Source organism: Pseudorasbora parva, chromosome 19 (assembly GCF_024679245.1).
Source record: "Pseudorasbora parva isolate DD20220531a chromosome 19, ASM2467924v1, whole genome shotgun sequence".
Classification (NCBI taxonomy): domain Eukaryota; kingdom Metazoa; phylum Chordata; class Actinopteri; order Cypriniformes; family Gobionidae; genus Pseudorasbora; species Pseudorasbora parva.
This window is the reverse complement of record NC_090190.1, coordinates 26,527,489-26,552,486: the sequence shown is the minus strand read 5'-3', so window position 1 is coordinate 26,552,486 and position 24,998 is coordinate 26,527,489. Positions and strand designations below refer to the sequence as shown.

At 36.9% G+C, this 24,998-nt stretch overlaps 1 protein-coding gene across 3 annotated transcripts in view; it reads right to left on the bottom strand.

Annotated features, from left to right (window-relative positions):
* cenpa (histone H3-like centromeric protein A) overlaps positions 1–24,998 on the bottom strand; it is a 77,899-nt gene that overhangs the window by 27,178 nt on the left and 25,723 nt on the right. The gene's annotated exons all lie outside the window — the stretch shown is intronic.

Genomic DNA, 24,998 nt, shown 5'->3' with positions numbered 1-24,998 from the left:
TGTGTTTTTCCCCTGTTATAGCACCACCAAGTGATCAATCGTTGCGATATTTTTTTAATGTGATCTCAGACTGATCTCACTCACATGTGACCTTAATTTGGTGGAATAATCTTATTCTGTTCACAAGTTATAGCCATTTTATTAAATAAGGTCCCGGTCACATCAATTTTTTTTTGTTGATAATTATTGATAGTCTCTCTCCAGAGAACATTTCTGCAGTGGTTTGGTTCCGATCAGTCAAATAAGCTGGGAGTAATTTGCAAAAGTAGGTTTCACCTAAAATATCTCAAAATTGGCGCCTGAAGGGCGAGAAAATCAGAGGCATGCATTTTATCCATCTCGAGCCAAGGATTCCAGCGATATAAGACACTCGAGGCTACGCCTTACGGTTGAGGAGTTATGAGCCGTTTCATACTTTTGGTCGCCGTTTCGTACTTTTGATCGCTGTAGCGCCCCCGTCAGGCCGATAGGGGCGGGCTAAGTTGACGTCTGCAGTGGTTGTGAGTACTACCAGCCCTGAAAGTTTCAAGTCTCTACGACTTACGGTTTGGTCTGCCCGAGCAGTTTTAGCTGGAAAATGATGCATCATGGGGAAATGAACAGTTTCAATAGGGTTTCAGCCTGACGCCTGACTTTGATTGGATTTTACTACCCCTTACTATCAAAATTTTGAGATTTGGCCTCGCGACTGTACCTAGCGACCTACGTTTTCGAACTTCTGACGTATGGCGTTATTTCCCTGTCAAATGTCGAGAGCGCATTATTGTAGCGCGAAAGTACATTAATATAGTGCGCGAGCTCAAATCTCTCTGCTCACTCGCGGAATTTAATGCACGAGCGCAAATCTCTCTCTGCTCGCACGTGGAAAATAATGGGCGAGCGCAAATCTCTCTCTGCTCGCGGGCGGAATGCAATGTGCCGAGCGTGAATCTCCCTGCTCGTGCGCTCTCAGATACGCTGCTCTTGGAAGAATTTTCTCTAGGCTCACTCAGAGAATATGCCTGCACTTAAAACGTGTCCAGTGCAATCGCGAATCTGTTCTCTTCCCTTAAACTAAGCGTGTTTGTGCACAGACTGTCTTCCGTGCGCTCGCAAGAAGAGAAATACTCTTCTTTACGGTTTCGTTCTCTTTGCTCTTGGCATAAACGCTGTCGAAACGGCAACAACCAATCAGAAATAGGCTTCAACGACTGACCAATTGGATTGGATTATTTTACATATTAACCTGTCTACTCTAGCCTATCTGCACAGCCACATTGTTCACACTACAGGTGCCATGCCCATTTGAAAGTGAGATTTTTGAGCCAAATGGATTTAAATGTAGATTCCAAAAAGCAAAAATAATTAAAATCTAAACAAAATGCCCCCTAATAGAGATAATATAATAATATATAATGTAATAATAGATAAGGGGGCAAAATGCCCCAGTAAAATTATACTATATCTAACTGCATCAAACACAAATGCAACAGTTTTAAACTAATTAAAAATACTGACTACTAAATGAATGAAATCCATTTTGTTGGGAAAATGTTATTGCAATTTGTGAATTAAGTTACCTTTCACCGCAAAAGTTGGCATATATTTATAAATAATCCACTGGCATTGGCGGAACTAGACTTTTATACATGGGGTGGCAAAGCTGCTTTAGGGGGTCATAGACCGTGAATATCGTGTTATACTTATTTGTTTTCATTGTTTTGACCAATGTAACATTAAATATGTAACAATAAATAAGCACCCACAACAATAGATAGCAGTGAAATTTCACAATTCTCAGGCTAATAATATAAATGTAAAACATTATTGAATACAAGTGAACAGTTGAAGTTGCAGGACACAGTGATTCAGGTACAGAAATTAAATAATCAAACAATAACATAGCATAATCTTCACTGTATAAACTAAATATAGATAAATGCATGTTAAAACTAGCTACTAAAGGTGTTTTTTTTTTTTTTCTTTGATTAACATGATAGACTAAATTATGTAGGCTATATGCTGTTGCGGTCACTTTAAGATTGAATGCAGAATGTTGAGTCTAATACCAGACACGCATTTTATTTGCAACTGTAGGCTAAGTGCAAGTGGACTGTAGTGTTAAAACATTTGGGGATTTTTTTTTTTTCTATTCTAATATATTTAAGAAACTATGAGAGAAGGATATGATTGAGAGCAAGATGTGATTTATGCGCAATTCAAGTTTTTCCAGAAATAGATCTAATAACTAGCCTACTTCTTATCTGTTTAGTAGATTTTGAGCAAATAGTTTGATAATGTTTAAAATGATTTAGACACAGTGGACAGGCAGCCTTAAAACACAATAATGCAATCAGCCAATAAAACAAATTACCTCCCCCCCCCCCCCCCAAAAAAAAACCCCACTTATAAATATCACTTAAAGCTAAAGTGCATATTATTTTCGATGTTAAAATACCCATATACTGACATTGTCATATGTAGAAACTATAAATATGAAATTCGTTAGCTGATTTCTTTGCAACTGTACAAATTGTCTCTTTATTTCTAAATGAATATTATTATTTCTATATTTGTTTTAAGTGACCTGTCCATCTGCACACAACAAATGAGTTTGCGTTTGTCTGTATGTTCATACAGTGGTGCAAAACACACTTTAGCTTTAATGAATAAAGAACTCTATATGCTGGGTAGTAGTGGTCTGGTAGTATTGTTCTTTTGATACCTCATTGTTTGATTTATTAGTGCTAGTGCTGGTTTCTGCTGACAATCCAGCAGAAGTGGCTACAGGAAAACACTGCAATATATTAAGAGTCATCAGCAAGTCGATCAATCCACAACTAAATATCATAAAAATAAATAAATGAAACATATAATCAGTGTTAGGTAGTACTATTTATTACCAAAAGCGGTTCAATATCAAACAATAAGATTCCATGTACGATGTTGCGTTTTCATTGGTCAGTCGTTGAAGCCTATTTCTGATTGGTTGTTGCCTTTTCGACGGCGTTTATGCCAAGAGCAAAGAGAACGAAACCGTAAAGAAGAGTATTTCTCTTCTTGCGAGCGCACGGAAGACAGTCTGTGCACATAAGCGAAGAGGAGAGATTCGCGATTGCACTGGACACGTTTTAAGTGCAGGCATATTCTCTGAGTGAGCCCAGAGAAAATTCTTCCAAGAGCAGCGTATCTAAGGCCTAGTCCACACGTACACGGGTATTTTTATTACCGGAGTTTTTCCTCCTTCGTTTTAAAAAACAATCGCGTCCACACAAGCACGGTTTTTAAAAAAAATGTCCACATGAGAACGCAAAACTACGCTATGATTGGCTGCCTGATTTCCAATGTGCACCGATACACATTGCACTGACTGAGGGATGCCATGGGCTCAAGTGAAACACTTCCTACAAGTTCCTTTGCTTTGGACTCAGTGACAGGTAACTGTATACACAGGTACAGGGCCGAAGTGGACTGTAATAGCTTTACACACTTGCTTTACTATTTTGTATTATTGCATTCTGGCGCCTTTGTTCTGCAATGCAATGAAATAACTGAACATGTATCTATATACGTGTGATAAGCGCTGTTAGTGGAGTCCACCATATAGAATCGACTCACGTAAATCAAAAGGAGATGTGGAAAATCTGATATCAAACAAAGGAAAGAACGGCGCACACTTCAATTTAAAAAGCCGAAATCTCCGGTTTCACCATCTACACGACAACTCTGTAACCAGAGTTTCTAAAAATCTTCACCCTGGCCGGAGTTTTCAAAAAAGTCCGGTTTTAGTAACCGGATACAGCGTTTGCGTGTGGACGAACAGCCAAACCGCGTAGAAAAAGCTGCGGTTTTGAAAATACCCGTGTTCGTGTGGACAGGGCCTGAGAGCGCACGCAGAGCAGAGAGAGATTTGCGCTTGCGCATTATATTCCGTGCGCGAGCAGAGAGGCTCGCGCACTATATTAATGTACTTTCGCGCTACAATAATGCGCTCTCGACATTTGACAGGGAAATAACGCCATACTGACGCTGGTTTCGTCTCGATCGGACCAGTGGTTTCGAAGATATCGGCTAATTTTCTTAAAGCGCTAAATTACAACGGTGCACAAACCATATGCCGAAACCTGGCAAGTGTGGTATCGTTGGACTCAGCAACGATTCAGGAGTCTAAGGAGATCCCGTGAAATAAGTCAACCACACCCAAAGTTATAAGCTCTTTTTAAAAAAAAAAAAATCTCCACTAGGGGAGGCTGTTTCGAAACTTCTCAGGCTACTTGAGGGCATTGTGGTGATAACCCATACCGAGTTTCGTAACAATCCGTTCATGCGTTCATAAAATACAGCATTTTGGCACATAATTCAAGATGGCCGACAGCCAAAATGACCGACATGGTAAAATTGGATATCAGTCGACTTGGCATGATGTCTCGAATCTGACGAGACCACTTTTGTGATTTTTGGACAAACGGTTCAGCAAAAAAAAAAGCAAAAATAGCCATTTTTCCTATCTCTGGGCCAGTGGGTGGCGCTGCGCCGAAACGCAGCAGGTTGCCTCAAGACATGGTTTTGCCGACATGTACCAAGTATGGTCTGAATACGATAAAGCGTTGCGGCGATACAGCCATAGGTCTGTTTTTGCCAGCGCTACGTAAAATTTGTTTGCGCATTTATCGGAAACGATTTGACGAATCAACTTGAATTACATAATTTTTTTTTCGACACTGGCTGATGATGATCTGGTTCAATTTTCATGCAAATCGGACAAACCGTCTAGGACGAGTTCACAAAAGTAGGATTTTGGGGAAATTCAAAATGGCGGGAAATATATAATGTTGGAAATGACATCATAGGGTTGCTTTGGGATTGGCAGGAGCTCAGAATACAAAGAGAATTAAAAAACCTTACAGCTGAACGGCATCAATGGCATCATAAACCAAAAAACGCAGTTCATTATCCAACAACTCAAATACAAACAATACCAATTATCCAACAACTCAAATACATAACAGGATGGGCAAATATCTAGCAAATCAACTAAAGCGTAAACAAGAAAAGGCAATCATTCCATCAATATTAAATGAAGCAGGCAGAATAACCCAGAACCCACAAGAAATTAATAATGTATTTCGAACATTTTATGAAAAATTATACTCTTCAAATCATAATACAGATGTCACAGAAATAGATTATTTTCTAAACAAACTAAAACTACCAACAATATCAAAAGAACAGGCAAATGCACCACTCACTCATGACGAACTCCATAAAGCACTAGATAAAATGCCAAATAACATCACCTGGACCTGATGGACTTCCACCCGAATTCTATAAACACTTCTGGGCATTATTTTCTCCCTTATTCCTCAAATTAATCACAGAAATCCAAACTACATCCACAATACCCACACATATGAATACAGCAGTTATGACACTTTTGCTAAAACCAAACAAGGACCCCATGTACCCTTCCAGTTACCGCCCTCTCTCATTAATAAACACAGATTTAAAAATCATTACTAAAACTTTAGCTACCAGAATAGAAACAGTTATCCCAATGTTAATTCACCATGATCAAACAGGTTTTATTAAACACAGGAATGCTTTAGATAATATATGTAGACTATTCAACTTAATTACCCTCGCTCAACAAAAACAATCCAAGACTATAAGGCACTATTTCAACAATATTACAATTGCATCAACTCTGACAGCCTGGTGGAAAGAAAACAAAATTAATCATTCACTACTAACACCATGTAGACACACCCCCATCTGGTCCAACCCTGATTTCCAACTATGCAATAAAACTATCAATTTTCCATCATGGCAACAAAAAGGAATTACTCACCTTCATCACTTGTTTGAAAATAACCAATTTGCATCATTTAAAATACTAACCCAGAGGTACGGTCTTGGGGGAGAGCAGTTTCTCCAATATCAACAAATAAAATCTATAGTTAAATCCAAAATAAACATAATCAATAACCCACTTCATCCCTCTCAGTTAATGGAAGACATAATGAAAATCCCTAACTCCAAAAAATTAACTTCCAAATTACATAAACTTATATCAAATAATGATGCAACAATTATAATACCCATGACCAAATGGGAACAAGATTTAGCCATTCCCCTCAACACGGACCTCTGGAAGGAAATCTGTAACAATACATTTTCAATGACCCACAACACAAACCTCCAACTCATACAGTTTAAGATTACTCACAGAACTCACATCACCAAAAGAAAGAAGTTTAAAATGGGCTTGAGGGACACAGATATTTGTTCACAGTGCACATTGGGGAGCACAGATGACTATTTTCATGCCACATGGACCTGCCAACCAGTTCACTCATTTTGGATATTAGTGACTACAAAACTCTCCATTATCATGGGCTGCAGAATCCCTCCATCTCCATCACTCTGTTTACTCAATCACAGCTTAGAAATCAATAATCTCCTAGTCAAATATATAAAAAAAACACTCCTAATTTCACTAACTATCGCCAAGAAAGTATTTCTGCTAAATTGGAAATCAAAAAAATTGTATACATATCAATTACTGGACCAACCTTCTTACAGAATATATCACATTAGAAAAAATAACCTACACTAACAAAAATATTATATCTACATTTATTGATACTTGGAAACCATTCCTAACTCATCTTCACATAAATCACTTGGAAACTGACCCACGCACTCTCCCAACCACATGTTCACAAACTTATAATAAATAATATATTATTGTATTACTATTGAATATGCTATTATTTGAATATTATTATTGAGTATCATTGAATGAATACATTACTCTACAATTATTTATTGATAAGATCTATGTAAAATCTATATATTACTATTTTACTTTTGTTTGTGATGATGGTAGTAGGGATGGTGGTATTGGTATTGACGTTATACATTTATCTGTCATATCTCCTTTGCTTAGTCTAAATACAGGGTATATGCAGGAATCCTGAAGTTAATTTCAAGACCTTTTAAAATATTTTGAGAAGGTCTTTAAAAAGTCTTAAAGACCTCATCGCACCAAGTTCTAATCGGCAACAAACCTTTAATAAACAGTTGTAGTCGAATGTAGACTTAAAATCTCTATCGTAGGCCAGTTTTGTATTGTTTATATTGCATATCTGTTTCGCAACGCAAGGAGGACGACATCCCCTAACTGCGCATTTCGCAAAATACATGACGTCACCCGTAGACAGCGCTCGCCAGGGATGGAAATTAATTTTTTTCAAAGTCTACCACTCAATGTTTTTACCAGCCACTTTTTGGTTTTTAACTGACAATGTGTAACTACATGTGAAAATTAATACTACAAGCTCTACAATACTTAAGCAGTTTATTTAATCTCAAGTCTCAATGAAATACTGACACTTTCCCGATGATTTGTGGTCTTTTATGGCTTCCAGTTTTATGGTTTTTAGTCCCAACAATGAAACTATTCATTCTGGCATCTTTGAAGCGTGTTGACAACATACTGAGCAGAACATTGTCAGTAGGGATGCACCGAAATCAAAATTCTTGGCTGAAACCAAAAAAGAAGAAACCAAAGCCGAAAACCGAAAAAAATAAAAATAAATTCAAACTAAAATGTTTAACTCTACCTCACTCATGTGTACATTAAAAAATAATGTTCATGCCTACTGGCCTGCAGAAAGAATTGAATAAAGTAATCAAATGTAAAATAACTGCATTTAACTGTTTAAATGAAAGATTAATCCTTATTAAACTTACAAAAGCTATTCAATCAAGAGCATTGTTTAATATCAAACTAAATATAAGGACATCACTCAGGCAGCAGTAAAGGCTACTGCGCCTTTAAGACCTGATGCAGGGATATGCTCGTCTTTCTCGACTGTGCACACTATACAGTTCACTTAAGGCATATTCAGACTATGTCTGCTAGGATACTCATCAAGATGGACATGTTGACATACTTCTTGTGTGAATTTGTCCGTTTAAGCCCAAGACTTGAAAGAGAACTTAATATTTGCTGTGACATCTTCACGCGAGTGATGACGGAGAAAACGACTGGTCATATGCGCACATACGGCAGCACTTGCATGCATTGAACAAAGTTTACAAAGAGGTGAAACAGCTCGGTAGGTGAAGCGAGTTTACCCGCCACAACTCAAAATCAGCCGCATTTGGCAGGTGGCGGTGCTAATGTCCGTCCCTGGCGTGCGCACTCCGAACCGATCTCAGATTGAGAGCCCCGTTGTTTTTCAATACTTATGGGGATGAAAATAAATATATTCATAAATACTTTTTGGAGTCAAACTCTTTTGACAAAGCTTGAATAAAATACTTTCAAAATGTAAGACTTTATAAAGCCGTGATAAGACTTTTTAATACTTTATAAGGGTCTTAATTTTCCCAAAATTGATTTATCACCTTTTAAGACTTTTCAAGACCCCGCGGATACCCTGAAATAAATAACATTTCAGAAAACATATATAAATATTTACTATTTGTATACTCTTTGTAAAATGGTCTGGGTCAGGCCTGTCCAAGATACTGTCAGTGGGTACAGCTAGCACATCCTGTAGGCATGGTCATCACAGACTTGGCGATTGGGTTGGCTGGCCCCTCCCTCTTAGTGTCTTTGCCCCAATCCCTCCTCTCATGTAAAATTACATTTGATTGCTATCTGGGTTGGATATGGTGGCTCTAGCTGGGGAGCTAACTAGTGCACACTGCGTTCCAAAGCCACAGATAATAATAATAATCATAATAATTTAAAAATAATAATAATAAAAAGCTGCTGAGGGTTACCCAAACATATCTTCTGTTCTAACAGGTCACAACCAGACTAAGAGAGCTTGGTTTGGTGGTGCCTGTTGTGGTGCCCCAGCATACTTGGTGGAGGAAAACACAGCAATACATGAGAGCTCCTGGCTGATTGATTGTTCCTGATCGATTGCTGCTGTCTGTCTGCCTGCTGCTGCTGCCACCACAGTGTTTGTAGCTCTGTATAGCTGTGTTTGAATCTCTATTTGATATATTTTCTTTGTAATTTACTCTGCTAAATATAACTTACTCATCACCATATAGTGTTTAATATAGCCTATCAATTTAAATTTGACATTACTAGCTTTTAATCTAAATCACTACCACACGTTAGCTTTTCGCTAGCCTGGTAGCTTTCCATCCCAGCATCCGGGTCTCCTGTTTTCTGAGTTCTTTAGACAACTGTGGTGAGTTGGATTATTAAAAAGACTCCATCAGAAAACTGTGGCAAGTTTTGGATTCATCAACAAATACGTTAAGCCATGTCTTCTTCTCCTGTCATTGTCACTTGCACTGCATGCTACATGTTTAGCATATCTATCTCCGTTGGCGAACAGGGCTTCACATGTGATAAATGTAAGGAATTAATCAGGCTGCCGGAGAAGATTTCAGATTTAGAGACACGCATACAAGCTTTATGTGAGAGTAGTGAGAATGTAACAGCTTTAGATACTGCTTTGGATGCGAATAGCTTAGTGAACACTCATTGTTTGGTTCCGGCTGAGCCCGCGCAGCAGGGCTGGGTGACGATGAGAAAGCATAGTCGCGGATCAAAAAAACGCTCTTCCGTTCCGATTAGAACATCAAACAGGTTCTCCCCACTCAGTGACGCACCCACTGAGGATCCTGTTGAAAGTGCCCTAGTTATTGGTGATTCAATTACACGGAATGTGAAAATAGAGACACCAGCCACCATAGTCACATGTTTACCGGGAGCCAGAGCGCCTGACATCAAAGCAAATTTAAAAGTGCTGGCTAAAGCTAATCGTAAATTCTCTAAGATTACTATTCACGTTGGCACTAATGATGTTCGACTTTGCCAGTCGGAGACCACCAAAATTAACATTAAAGAGGTGTGTAAACTCGCAAGTACGATGTCAAAAGCCATATTTTTCTCTGGTCCTCTCCCTGCGAAAAGGAGTGATGAAATAGTTAGCAGATTATCATCACTCAATGGCTGGTTGTCTAAGTGGTGTCTGCAAAATAACAGGTTTCATAGACGATTGGAAAAGTTTTTGGGGCAGACCTGACCTGTTGAAGATAGACGGCATTCATCCCTCCTGGGCTCGTGCTGCTCTTCTCTCTAGTAATTTGGCACATAGTCTTAGAGCTAAACCTTGACTCACTGGGGCCCAGGTCAGGAAGCAGACAAACTGGCTAAACCAACCGTCTGCTAGCTGTCTCACGTCACCAAAGTCAGATAAATCCCAGCACATAGAGACTCTTTCACCTAGATATTATCATATAGAGACTGTGTCTGTTCCCCGAATTAGTAAATACAAAAAAACATCAAAACCATTCAACAGTAAAAATTTAATTGATGTCCAAAAAATAAACAACAGATATAATACGGATGAACAATTGATAAAGCTTGGGTTGCTGAATATTCGATCCCTTTCGCCAAAAACGCTTGTTGTCAATGATATGATTATAGATCATAACTTAGATGTGCTGTGCTTGACAGAAACCTGGCTAAAACCTGACGATTACATTACTTTAAATGAGTGCACCCCCCGAGATTATTGTTACAAACATGAGCCACGTCTGAAAGGTAAAGGTGGTGTTGCTATAATTTACAATAATATTTTCAGTATTACTCAGAAGTCTAGTTTCAAATATAATTCCTTTGAAGTTTTGGTGCTTTATGTAACGCTGTGTAGTGTAAATGATAAATCCCGTCTGACATTTGTGTTGGCTACTGTATACAGGCCACCAGGGCACAATACAGACTTTATCAAAGAATTTGCTGGTTTTGTATCAGAGTTAGTATTAGCTGTAGATAAAGTACTAATTGTTGGGGATTTTAATATCCACGTAGACAATGAAAAAGACGCATTGGGATTGGCATTTAGAGACATTCTAAACTCTATTGGAGTTAGACAACACGTATCGGGACCCACTCATCGCCTTAATCATACTTTAGATCTAATAATGTCACATGGAATAAATGTTGGTACTGTTAAAATTCTGCAGCAGAGCGATGACATCTCAGATCATTACCTAATATCATGTATACTTAATTTACCTAAGGCTGCAAAGCCATCCCCTCGCTTCAAATATGGCAGGACGATAACCGCTGCGACTAAAGATTGCTTTGTACATAATCTTCCTCATCAGTTCCATCTCCTCAGCATTACAGATAGCCAAGAGGAACTTGATGCTGCAACAGAAACTATCTCTTTACTAGCACTTTAGACATAGTTGCTCCCCGGCGCTTAAAGAAGATTAAAGCAAATAATCCAACGCCGTGGTACAACGAGCACAATCGGGCCCTTAAAACAGCAGCCAGAAAAATGGAGCGCAGCTGGAAGAAAACAAAACTGGAGGTTTTTCGCAATTTGTGGAAAGAGAGCATGATGGCATATAGAAAGGCCATAAAAACTGCTAGATCTGCTTATTTCTCAACTCTTTTAGAAGAAAACAAACACAACCCTAAGTATTTATTCGATACAGTGGCTAAATTATCAAAAAAATAAAGCTTCAGCTTCTGACGTTTGTAAACAACACAGCAGTAATGACTTTATGAGCTTCTTTACTAGTAAGATTGATAATATTGGGAATAAAATGATAACCATGCAGCCGTCTACTACCGTATCACTTCAGACAGAGCACTGTGTTATTTGATCTTAGCGCTGCATTCGATACCATCGATCACAATATTCTTCTGAATAGAATCGAAAATTATGTTGGCGTTAGTGGAACTGCTTTGGCATGGTTTAAATCGTACTTATCTGACCGTTATCAGTTTGTAGCAGTAAATGAAGAGATGTCACACCGATCACAAGTTCAGTATGGGGTACCGCAAGGCTCAGTGTTAGGACCGTTGCTTTTCACCCTGTATATGCTACCACTGGGAGATATCATTAGGAAGCATGGCGTTAGTTTTCATTGTTATGCTGACGATACTCAGCTCTATATTTCCTCACGCCCTGACGAAACCTACCAATTCAGAAGATTAACGGAATGCATAGCTGATATAAAAATTGGATGAATAGTAATTTCCTGCAACTTAATTCAGATAAAACTGAATTTTTAATTATTGGACAGAAAAGCTCCACAAGTAGTAACCGAGAATACTGTCTAACACTTGATGACTGCTCTGTCAAGCCCTCGTGGTCAGTGAGGAACCTGGGTGTGCTCTTTGATACCAATCTTTCATTTGAAAGCCACGTTTCTAGCATCTGTAAAACCGCATTCTATCATCTTAAAAATATATCTAAATTACGGCACATGCTTTCAATGCAAAATGCTGAACAGTTAGTACATGCGTTCATGAGCTCAAGGCTAGATTATTGTAATGCTCTACTGGGTGGTTGCCCTGCTCGCTTAATAAACAAACTCCAGCTAGTCCAAAATGCAGCAGCTAGAGTTCTTACTAGAACCAGGAAGTATGATCATATTAGTCCAGTTCTGTCAACACTGCACTGGCTCCCTGTTAAACATCGCATACATTTTAAAATCTTGCTTATTACTTCAGGGTATATACAGCAATCCTGAAGTTAAATTTACTACTTTTTAATACCTTTTTTACTACCTTCAGAATATTTTTAAAACCATCACGACACTGAATTGCAAGTGTTAATCAGCGACCTTTCTATTATTTACACAGATTTTGACATATATAACATACAAAAAAGAATAGATTTAGAATCGACAGCAGGAGGAAATCTGTTATAAGTTATCATTCAGACACAGTAAAATACATCTCAACATTCACAAAGGTTGGTTAAGGAGAAGCATTACTGCATACACATTTGATTTCAATTAATAATTGGTAATTCAGCAATTAAATTAGTGGTTTTTTTTCCAACAACAAAACCTGAGCCAAATATTACATTTCTATAGCTGTGATAAGTTGTTGAACATTTTTTTTGGAGATTAATCGTAATTAATAGCAATAAAAAAGAAATGTTTTGTACGTTTTTAATATATATATTTTTATATAATAATTTCACTGTTAATCAAATTAATTTAAAAACAACATAAAGACAGTATATTTTAAATACTTGTTTAAATGGCATCTTTTTATGAATGAAGGCCAGTATTACTGATACATTTATTATTAGGCTTCAAAAATATAACAGTTTTTAATTTAAGTAAACTTAAACATAAACCCATAATAAATGTCATGTTTACTCCTGCCCTTCCTGTCTTAACAGTTAGGAAATATACAGATATTTAATAAAGTTATCAAAGTTATATGCAGTCTGCACTGCATAAACTATAAATGAAATAGTTAATCCTTATTAAAGTTACAAAAGTTATTTAGTCAAGCCCAGCGAGTCATTTTCTCTGTTCCCTTTGTTCTTTAACTTTACTGACAGGAAGCTTTATTGGCTGCTGTCCTTTTAAGAGCAGACGCCACGCGGATCTCACTGTTTATATACCGTCTATGGATCGCGCCTCATTCTCTCACATCTCTTTTTGTTCATTTTAGACTTTATATAAATCATTTAAGATTGCTCTTATGAGGACAGTCGATGAAGATATGCCTTGAAGCAAGTCTAAAATAAAACGTAAGCCAGCCCCTTCTGTTGAGCGCGCAGTGTTCTGAGATGATGCCGAACGACCACTGAATATGACGTCAGCATCAAACATACGCCGAGACGGAGACGAAAGATCTTTGATTATGTGCCCAGATATGCTAAACCCCATATTTAAACGAACTAAGGCGAACGCAGATAGAATTTCAATCAGAATAGGACACCTGATAGTCCTAGATATAATACCTAATTTGGAAAAAAATAATACCTCTGAGACCACATTTAACACTTTTAATGGCCTTAAATTTGACAATTTTGATTTATCACTTTTTAATACTTTTTAAAACCCCGCGGACACCCTGTACTTACAAAGCACTAAATAGTTTAGCTCCCCGTTACTTAAGCGAGCTTTTAACACATTATACTCCATCACGTCGATTGCGGTCTCAAAACTCTGGCCAGTTGATAATACCTAGAATATCTAAATCAACTGCAGGCGGTCGATCTTTTTCCTATTTAGCTCCTAAACTCTGGAATAGTCTTCCTAGCATTGTTCGGGAAGCAGACACACTCTGTCAGTTTAAATCTAGACTAAAAACACATCTCTTTACTATGGCATACACATAGAACATTTTAACCTTTCATTTTTCAGATCAATTGACTGATTGTTAGGCTGCATTAACTAGCTCAGCCGGAACCGGGAACACTTCCCATAACACCTGATGTACTCGTTACATCATAAAAAGAGTGGCATCTACGCTAATGTTAGTCTCTCTTTTTATCCCGAGGTTTATCCCGGATCTGGGCCCTGTCCGGATCGGATGGTGGACCTGCCTGGACATGACCAACGCATACTGGAGTGTCTGCTGAGCCGTGTCAAATGGTGTCTCCTCCGAATTTTCCTCACTGGCACGACATGCTCAAAACCCGTCTTCGGCGCTATAATTCCGATCTTTCATGTATTCATACTCTTGTGTAATCGACGCCCATCCTAAATAAATCCGTCTCTTCCGTGATACCATGAAATTTTGAATATTCCAATCTAATATGATTTCCGACCTGTAAGGTTGCCAGAATAATAATCTTACACGGTGTGTTAATAGGCCAGAGGAGAACTGGCACCCCGACTGAGTCTGGTTTCTCCCAAGGTTTATTTTTCTCCATCATGCCCCAATGGAGTTTTGGTTCCTTGCCACTGTCGCCTTTGGCTTGGCTTGCTCAGTTGGGGACACTAAAATTATGATCTAAGTTATTCAACTTATTATACAAATAAAATGTATGAATTAGGTCTTATTTAATTCTATAAACTAGAATACTAAACTGCCAACATTGTCGCTATATGATAAATCAAAATAAGCTGATAACATCACTTTTCTCCAAATCTAATTTTGTCGCAATATTATCCTGTTTGACACTGTGAAGCTGCTTTGACACAATCGTGATTGTAAAAGCGCTATATAAATAAAGTTGATTGATTGATTGATTGATTGAAGTTGTTGAATTTAACAAGATACTAAAGATACTAAAAGCTAGTGCTGTCAATCGATTAAAAACTTTAACAAGATTAATCACACATTTTTTCTGTGATTAATCGCAATATAAAAAATGTTTTTGTACGTTTTTAATATATTTTTTAATATAATAATTTCACAGTTAATCAACTTAATATAGAAACAACATAAAGACAGTATATTTTAAATACTTGTTTAAATGGCATCTTTTTTTGAATGAAGGCCAGTAGCCTATTACTGATATTAATACAGCTACTGATTTTATTTTATTTTTATTTATTTTTTTACATTTAGTATTAGGCTTCAAAAATATAACAGTTTTTAATTTAAGTAAACTTAAAACAATGCTAACATAAACCCATAATAAATGTCATGTTTACTCCTGCCCTTCCTGTCTTAACAGTTAGGAAATATACAGAAATGTAATAAAGTTATCAAAGTTATATGCAGTCTGCACTGCATAAACTATAAATTAAATAGTTAATCCTTATTAAAGCTACAAAAGTAATTTAGTCAAGAGCAGCGAGTCATTTTCTCTGTTCCCTGCCAGGAAGCTTTATTGGCTGCTGTCCCTTTAAGAGCAGACAGACACACGGATATCACTGTTTATATACTGTCTATGGATCGCGCCTCATTCGCTCACAACTATTTTTGTTCATTTTAGACTTTATATAAATAATTTAAGATTGCTCTTATGAGGACAGCCGTTAAGGATATGCCTTGAAGCAAGTCTAAAATAAAACGTAAGCCAGCCACTTCTGTTGAGCGCGCAGTGTTCTGAGATGATGCCGAACGACCACTGAATAAAACTTCAGCATCAAACATACGTTGAGACGGAGACTAAAGATCTTTGATTATGTGCCCAGATATGCTAAAGCCCATATTTAAACGAACTAATGCAAACGCAGATAGAATTTCAATCAGAATAGGACACCTGATAGTCTGAAAAAAATAATACCTAATTTGGAAAAAAATAATACCTCTGAGACCACATTTAACACTTTTAATGGCCTTAAATTTTACAATTTGGATTTATCACTTTTTAATACTTTTTAAAACCCTGCTGAGTTAAAGTATACATATGATAAAATTACAGGCCGCTCTCATATTTTTTAAGTGGGAGAGCTTGCACAATTGGTGGCTGACTAAATACTTTTTTGCACCACACTCAGTTTCAGATCTCGTTAGCTCTCAAGATCTCATGTCAATCTTGAGTACCTATAGAGTAGTATTGCATCCTTCATATCTCCGAAAAGTCTTTAGTTTTATTATATTTATAAAAGAAAGATAGGCTGTACTGAGTCTTTCCTGAAAAAACCGAGCGCCTGGTGGGCGGAGCTAAAGAATGACGAGCGCGCAGCTACTGCACGAGAGATTGATGAAAGCTGTCATCCTCAAGCGTGGAACAAAAAACATTACTCTAATAAACCATGGCTATTAATCAGATTCAACTAATACAGATATGAACCAGAATCAGATCCGGAGGATGAAATAAATTGAACAGGAGAAACAGCAGCAGCAAGATGTCCGTCTCTGTGGTATGCAAGTTACTCTATTTAGTGGCCTGTCAACATTTGTGTGCGTTTACTCGTGGTTTATGATGACATGATTTGTTTTAAGGACTATTGTAAGCGACTAAACCTTAGCTGTAGCAAGCAAAACGGTTTTGCACGTCAGATAGTGTCTAAAAAACAAAACAATGGAGTAACGTTAGCGCATTTGAATGAAGCAGCACACTTTGTGGGAACGTCCCCTAGCCTAACTTTACGTTTGGGTGGTTTTACAATAAACAAACTGACAAATTAGTCAGCTAAACAAATGTATTTAAACACACACCATACATCACATGCTCCATTGATAAATTAACTAACGTATACACGATCGCGTTGTTTACTGATGTTTACTTATGCGACAATAGCCAACATAGACATTTGAAGCAGTTTTACTCACCGCCTGCTTCCAAAGCAGGACCGTGAACCTTTATCGCTGGGACCGCGCCGTCAAAAACACACTTCTTGTTGATTTGGTGAAGTCCTGTGACAGCAGAGACCGTGGAGATCCACTATTGCAACACAACCGAAGCATGATGTGACGCTTCTCGTCATTTCTGCGTTCAAATCGGTTCAAATGCAGCGCTGCCTTCCCGAAATGCTGTGCGGGCGCATTAAAGTCAATTGATGTCACCCATAGGAATAAAGTGGAGCACGCACGACATAAGTGTTGCACAGACGAGTGAATCTGCACCTTGAGAGCAGTGTTTACGGGCGTGCATTTGCTCTTTCGCCTCAAACGCGCACACGCACGCTTTCGGGAGAAGAGCCCATACATGGACCTTCCGCTCTATCGACAACAAGCGGACCCATACTCCAAAAAAAACCTCTCAGAAACTTGTGAGACACAGAAATTTTTGACACAGAAATACTCCATCAAACATCCAACTTAATGTTTGAAACTTTGTCTATGTTTAGGATAGGAATCCAAGTCTTTAACAATGTAAAAAGCTCAGTATGCATGAAACAGCATTTTACCCCCCTTTAAGCTAATGGATGTGTAAAAGTGCTAACTTAACAGTATTAATCCCACGCAACATTAAATTTAGTTTGACAAGTAACAGGCAGCAGAATAGATGGGTTTGATATACGCTCTGACAATGCCTTAGACTTTCTATCATTTAACAGAACAAAAATGGAGAAAGGCACACTGGGTTCCCACTTGTTCTGTATTTGGTGTGGGCCCTGGCGTTGTGACTGAAGACCAAAGAATGGAGAGGTACGTCTCATTGCCAAAGTTGATGTGCCTTTGCTGAATGGCAGAGTCTCTAAGTTCGGCTCTTCAGTGGAAAAGCAAAGATGCATTCACTTCCTTATTTATACCCGTATGGTGGGGAGATGCGTGGAATGTGTGAAACGCATGCTAATGTTCACATGATGAAAGTGATCCCCAATTTGTCGGTCAGTTCTGAGGTGCGTCTCTGTTCCCTCCTTTAGGGAACGAGGGTTACATATGTAACCAAGACGTTTCCTTTCTTTCAGTTTTAAATTTATTTTTCCTTATTTTGGGGTTAGTTGTGATCTGAACATTTACTGACATTCACTTTACTTCATAGACACATTTTCCTTTAAAAACAAACCAAAAAAGTTATTAGTTGATTTAGATATAGTACCTAAAGCCATGGACCAATAATGGACCCATTCAAGAACTACACATTTTATAATACAATGTAGGGCTGGACGATATGGCCAAAATTCATATCACGATATTTTTCTTAATTTCGGTCGATACGATATAATTCCGATATCGATATGAATTATATAAAAGCTTTAGAAAAAACTACTAAGAACTGCCACAAAGGATGTCTGTACCTACAAACTTCTGAAAAATGTATTTGCCAAGTCTATGAATAGTCCTCTTATAAAACTCTATAATATTTTAGATATAAAACCAGTACAAATAAATTAATGTTCACCTTTTATTTGTATTTAGCCTTTATATGAAAAAGAAATGTGAAATCAACATCAAATATACATAAGACTCTCACTTTATTAATATTAATATCTTTAAAGGACAACTCCGGTGAGAAATGAACCTAGGGGTAATTAACAGATGGTTACAGAGTAGATCGTTCTCTGGGATGCGTTTTCATGGAACTCGAATGTAAAGAGTTTTATCTTTAAAAACAGATTAGCTTATAACACTAGTCTATGGGGCACAGAGTAGTGAAATTAAATCGCTAGTTAATACCACTAACAAGGCTAAAAATAGCCTCACACTAACACAGTAGCATAATGAGGGTCCCAACATGCAAACCGAAGCATTGAGAACTTTGTAAGAGTACAAACAGTTTAATAAGAAGACAGTTTATAGACATACTGCATTACGCGTTCACGGACAGGCGCCATCTTGGAAAACAGTCTCGACTCATCGAGCGACGAGAGCTTTGCTAAGTAATGAACTGGGTAACACTTTAGAATACTGTTTCTTACTTAATGCATAACTAATAAAGAGTTACTGCAGTACTAATGAATAATTCTTCATTAACACTCAAGTCACTAATATTAACTACTAAGGAATGAGTGTTAACTAATCAATATGTAATAGCATTTTTTAATTGTGTTAAGTATCAATTAGTTAATCAGTAACTATTCAATTCAGTTATGCCTCCTTAAGAACTACTATTAAGTAACTACTAATTCAGCTTCACAAGGAATAACTATTAAGTAACTACTAATTAACAGTGATGCACAGTATCAGATCGAGGCCCTTTCTTCTTCTTTAGTACTAATGTTGTTAGATAAATGTACTACTGTTATGTGTACTATATTCATTTACATTCACTCGCAAATGTGCCGATTAATGTTTCTGTCTGTGTGTGTCCCCACGCTATAATGTTGCAGTTCTTGCAGCATTAAATCAGAGAAAACAATTCTAGTGAAAGAGTACAGATTCATGAGTGCACATGCAGAGTGCACAAAATGTGAGCGCACACGCAATTTCTGTGAGTCCAGTTTTGTGCGAGAGAATGGATTGAGATTCCGCTTGTAAGCAGAGATTTATCGCTTGTAAACTTGATGTGCTCTCGCGGTACAATATTAATACTACATTAATGAGGATGTTGATGATTTTTTTTTTTTTTTTATGTAAGTATTGTCTGCTACCAGAAGTTCAGGACGGAACCCCATCCCCAATCTAAGTGCCTTGCCAACATGGCTCAGGCATTTTATGTTTATGTGATACCAAATGATTTCTGTATTTAAGGCAATGACTGAGGGGAAAATGAGAATACAGGGAACCTATGAGTCATTAAAAAAGAATTACCAAATAGTTCTCAAGTAGTTACTTAGAACCTGGAACAGTATTCTAAAGTGAAAACAAACCCATTCATAATTATTGAAGAATTACCAAATAGTTCTCAAGGAGTTACTTAGAACCAGGAACAGTATTCTAAAGTGAAAACAAACCCATTCATAATTATTGAAGAATTACCAAATAGTTCTCAAGGAGTTACTTAGAACCTGGAACAGTATTCTGAAGTGAAAACAAACCCATTCATAATTATTGAAGAATTACCAAATAGTTCTCAAGGAGTTACTTAGAACCAGGAACAGTATTCTAAAGTGAAAACATAGCCTAAGGAACCCATTCATAACTAATGAAGAATTACCAAATAGTTCTCAAGGAGTTACTTAGAACCTGGAACAGTATTCTGAAGTGAAAACAAACCCATTCATAATTAATGAAGAATTACCAAATAGTTCTCAAGGAGTTACTTAGAACCTGGAACAGTATTCTAAAGTGAAAACAAACCCATTCATAATTAATGGAGAATTACCAAATAGTTAATAGTTAAATAATTAAGCCTAACTACCATTAATACAGTACTAATAAAGGAAATTTGACCCTCTATTCTAAAGTGAAAGTTTTATCCTCATTAATTATGACACTTATTGAATGATATTTAAGTTTACTAACCAGAATAAGCCACTAATTAAGCGTAACTACCATTAATACAGTACTAATAAAGGACATTTGACCCTCTATTCTAAAGATAAGTTCTTATTGTTTAGCAGTTATGTGTATTTTTATGTGTGGTTCTACGTGAATCTAATACGTAAATCATTAAAAGCAATAAACATTCTGCTGCACACTCAGTTCAAAGGATTTACATTAAACAAACTACACCATAAAACCCTAAAATGAATAAGATTTCTGTAATCATTTAACCATTATTTATCAAGTAATACTTATGTTGCTTGCCATGGGCCACAATGACTAGAAAGTACACCAAAACGCAACATAAATTCACAAAAGACACTGATTTAATTCGTTCGGTGTAATCCACATCTTTAGAATCCATACGAGGAACTTCTTTATCCAGCGTTCTCCATCTTTCTCTTCAATAGCGACCGTAAACAAATCCCGCGCTCCATCTTTCTCTTCAACAGCGACCGTAAACAAAACCCGCGCTGTTTGGGAATTCAAACATTGCGTTTTACGCCAGTGATATCAAACGCTCATTGGCTCTCGCCTGCTTCGTCACAGATTGCGACAAGCCGTGTTTTAGTTTTTAGTCTGTGGTGAATGAGAAACGCGTGCGCCTTCAAATAGTGGGATTAAGTTTAAATTAAATAATTTAAATTCTCTGTAACGTTACCTCATACAAAACTATCACCAGAGATGACTTCGACTGCAACACATCGTCACTCGGACTACTATTGGTACCGCTTTTGACATTTTCACAATAAAGAAATGATTGTGATTACACTTTTGTTAGTTATGTTTTTCTTTATATATTTTCACTTTAAAAAAATCATTATGTGTATGTTTAGAGGTTTGAGTGAGATTAGGGGCTCAAAATATAATTGTAATGCTAGATTGCCCATTAACCCATTAAGTTGTATTGTCATTTTTAGTCTCTGTTAAATTGCTATGTTTGTGTTTAGGGAAGTAACATGTATCTATAAAATGGTAAAAGGAAAATTGTAAATGTGTATATGATATAAAATATATTTTATGTATTTTGAGGTAAAAACACCTTTGTTTAAATGTTGCCAATACGTTCATGTTGTACCTTTCACTATTTATCCAAATAGACAAAAAATATGTTTTGTGTCTGTAGAAGCTGCTTATTAACTTATATAAATTACTACCATAATTGGATATAAAACTTTCACTTTAGAATAGAGGGTCAAATTTCCTTTATTAGGACTGTATTAATAGTAGTTAGGCTTAATTATTGACTTATTCTGGTCAATAAACTTAAATATCATTCAATAAGTGTCATAATTAATGAGGATAAAACTTTCACTTTAGAATAGAGGGTCAAATTTCCTTTATTAGTTCTGTATTAATGGTAGTTAGGCTTAATTATTTAACTATTAACTATTTGGTAATTCTTCATTAGTTATGAATGGGTTTGTTTTCACTTTAGAATACTGTTCCTGGTTCTAAGTAACTCCTTGAGAACTATTTGGTAATTCTTCATTAATTATGAATTGGTTTGTTTTCACTTTAGAATACTGTTCCAGGGTCTAAGTAACTCCTTGAGAACTATTTGGTAATTCTTCATTAATTATGAATGGGTTCCTTATGTTTTCACTTTAGAATACTGTTCCAGGTTCTAAGTAACTCCTTGAGAACTATTTGGTAATTCTTCAATAATTATGAATGGGTTTGTTTTCACTTTAGAATACTGTTCCAGGTTCTAAGTAACTACTTGAGAACTATTTGGTAATTCTTTTTTAATGACTCATAGGTTCCCTGTATTCTCATTTTCCCCTCAGTCATTGCCTTAAATACAGAAATCATTTGGTATCACATAAACATAAAATGCCTGAGCCATGTTGGCAAGGCACTTAGATTGGGGATGGGGTTCCGTCCTGAACTTCTGGTTGCAGACAATACTTACATAAAAAAAAAAAAGAAATCATCAACGTCCTCATTAATGTAGTATTAATATTGTACCGCGAGAGCACATCAAGTTTACAAGCGATAAATCTCTGCTTACAAGCGGAATCTCAATCCATTCTCTCGCACAAAACTGGACTCACAGAAATTGCGTGTGCGCTCACATTTTGTGCACTCTGCATGTGCACTCATGAATCTGTACTCTTTCACTAGAATTGTTTTCTCTGATTTAATGCTGCAAGAACTGCAACATTATAGCGTGGGGACACACACAGACAGAAACATTAATCGGCACATTTGCGAGTGAATGTAAATGAATATAGTACACATAACAGTAGTACATTTATCTAACAACATTAGTACTAAAGAAGAAGAAAGGGCCTCGATCTGATACTGTGCATCACTGTTAATTAGTAGTTACTTAATAGTTATTCCTTGTGAAGCTGAATTAGTAGTTACTTAATAGTAGTTCTTAAGGAGGCATAACTGAATTGAATAGTTACTGATTAACTAATTGATACTTAACACAATTAAAAAATGCTATTACATATTGATTAGTTAACACTCATTCCTTAGTAGTTAATATTAGTGACTTGAGTGTTAATGAAGAATTATTCATTAGTACTGCAGTAACTCTTTATTAGTTATGCATTAAGTAAGAAACAGTATTCTAAAGTGTTACCATGAACTGTGACTTGGAATCTCATATGGTCCGTTGTTTCCGGAAGAAAACACTGAACACAACAGAGAAAATAAATAAATAAATACAAAAATGTCCATGTTATTACATTTCACAAACTTAATTCCTATCGACCAGCTCACTTAGAACAGTGCTCGTAGATCGATTCATCGAGACTGTTTTTCGAGATGGTGCCTGTCCGTGAACGCGTAAGGCACTATGTTTACAACGTATCTTCTTATTAAACTGTTTGTACGCTTACAAAGTTCTCAATGCTTCGGTTTGCATGTAGGGACCCTCATTATGCTACCGTGTTAGTGTGAGGCTATTTTGAGCCTTGTTAGTGGTATTAACTAGCGATTTAATTTTACCACCCTGTGTCCCATAGACAAGCATTATAAGCTAATCTGTTTTTAGAGATAAAACTGTTTACATTCGATTTTAAAGAAAACGCATCCCAGAGAACGATCTACTCTGTAACCATCTGTTAATTACCCCTAGGTTCATTTCTCACCGGAGTTGTCCTTTAAGTTTAAACTATAACATAGGCTGATTATATTATTCTTAATATAGATTAAACAAAAGTGCTTCAGCCAGGATTCAGCCTGACTCAGAATATTCTAGCGGATGGATCTGCTTCAGGTGGTGGATCTGCTTCACAGCATACAGTGCTCCTATGCCGCAGAGGCAGTTTATTGAGCATTTTCTTTTAAGTTTTAAATTTCAGTGAAGAACAATTCATAGCGCTCTATTTTCCATTTATGCAAAATTATAGCATATATTTAATGCTGCATTTATTTAAATAAAATGCAGTAAACAACGTAATACAGTGAAATATTATTCTGATCTACATCATCTGTTCACTATGGAATATATAGTAAAGTGTCATTTATTTCTGTGATCAAAGCTGAATTTATCATCATTACTCAAGTCTCTTTAATGTCACTCATCATTCTCATATTAGGATTTGATGCTCAACAAACATTTATGATTATTATCAGTGTTGAAAACAGTTTTGTTGCTCATGATGCTCCTTCTTCATTGCTTTCATATATCGTCGCAATCGTCTGATTATCGATAGTCACCTTTCAGCTCATAATGATTTGTATATGTAACGTTGTCCTTCAGCTGCAGCTCCAGCGTGACAGTAACGTTAGTTCTACGAAACCGCTTTTGGACTTTCTGTGAGAGAGCGTCCTCCTCATATTTAGATACGAATAAAAATGACAGGTCATGCATTGATTATTTTTTGTCTCTAAAATTAAATCTTGATGTATTCACGTTGGTTTCTATGTACACTTGCCCGTGACCTCAAGAATCGCGCAATCAACCGAGGTTAGAGAAAGTGGTCTTTAACAGGAAAGCGTCCCTGTTAAATTGCCCGCCATCGCTCCAGGTAACGCCGTTTGGAATCCTGCTCGGAGCGGGTCGACTAGGACCGGTGAGACCCAGTAAAAGTGCGGGGTATGAAAATACACTTTATTAAAAGTGCGGGGGACACGCCGAACCACTTCCACCCCACTGAATTAACGTTAGTCTTTCTTCTCTTATCAACTATTTCTTTCTCCTTACTTGTGGAAGTTCGTCCAGTCACATTTGTGTTGCGGTCAGGGAAACTCTTTTTGTAGCTAAAACTTGCTGCGTTGGATCTATCAGCCTACTACTGCTGAGCACTGACTGCGTTTCTGTGGTGTACGTCATCGCGCAAGTAGCCAATCATGTTCTGCTCTTTCTGACGGCTGCACCCTGAACGTCAGTCAGTGAGGAATGCTGTAATATATTTATCGAAATATCGGAAATGTGTTTAAAAATCATATCACCGTTATTGAAAAAAATTATATCGCGATATATATTGATATTGAATTATTGTCCAGCCCTAATACAATGTAAATGCAAAATAAATACTTTTTA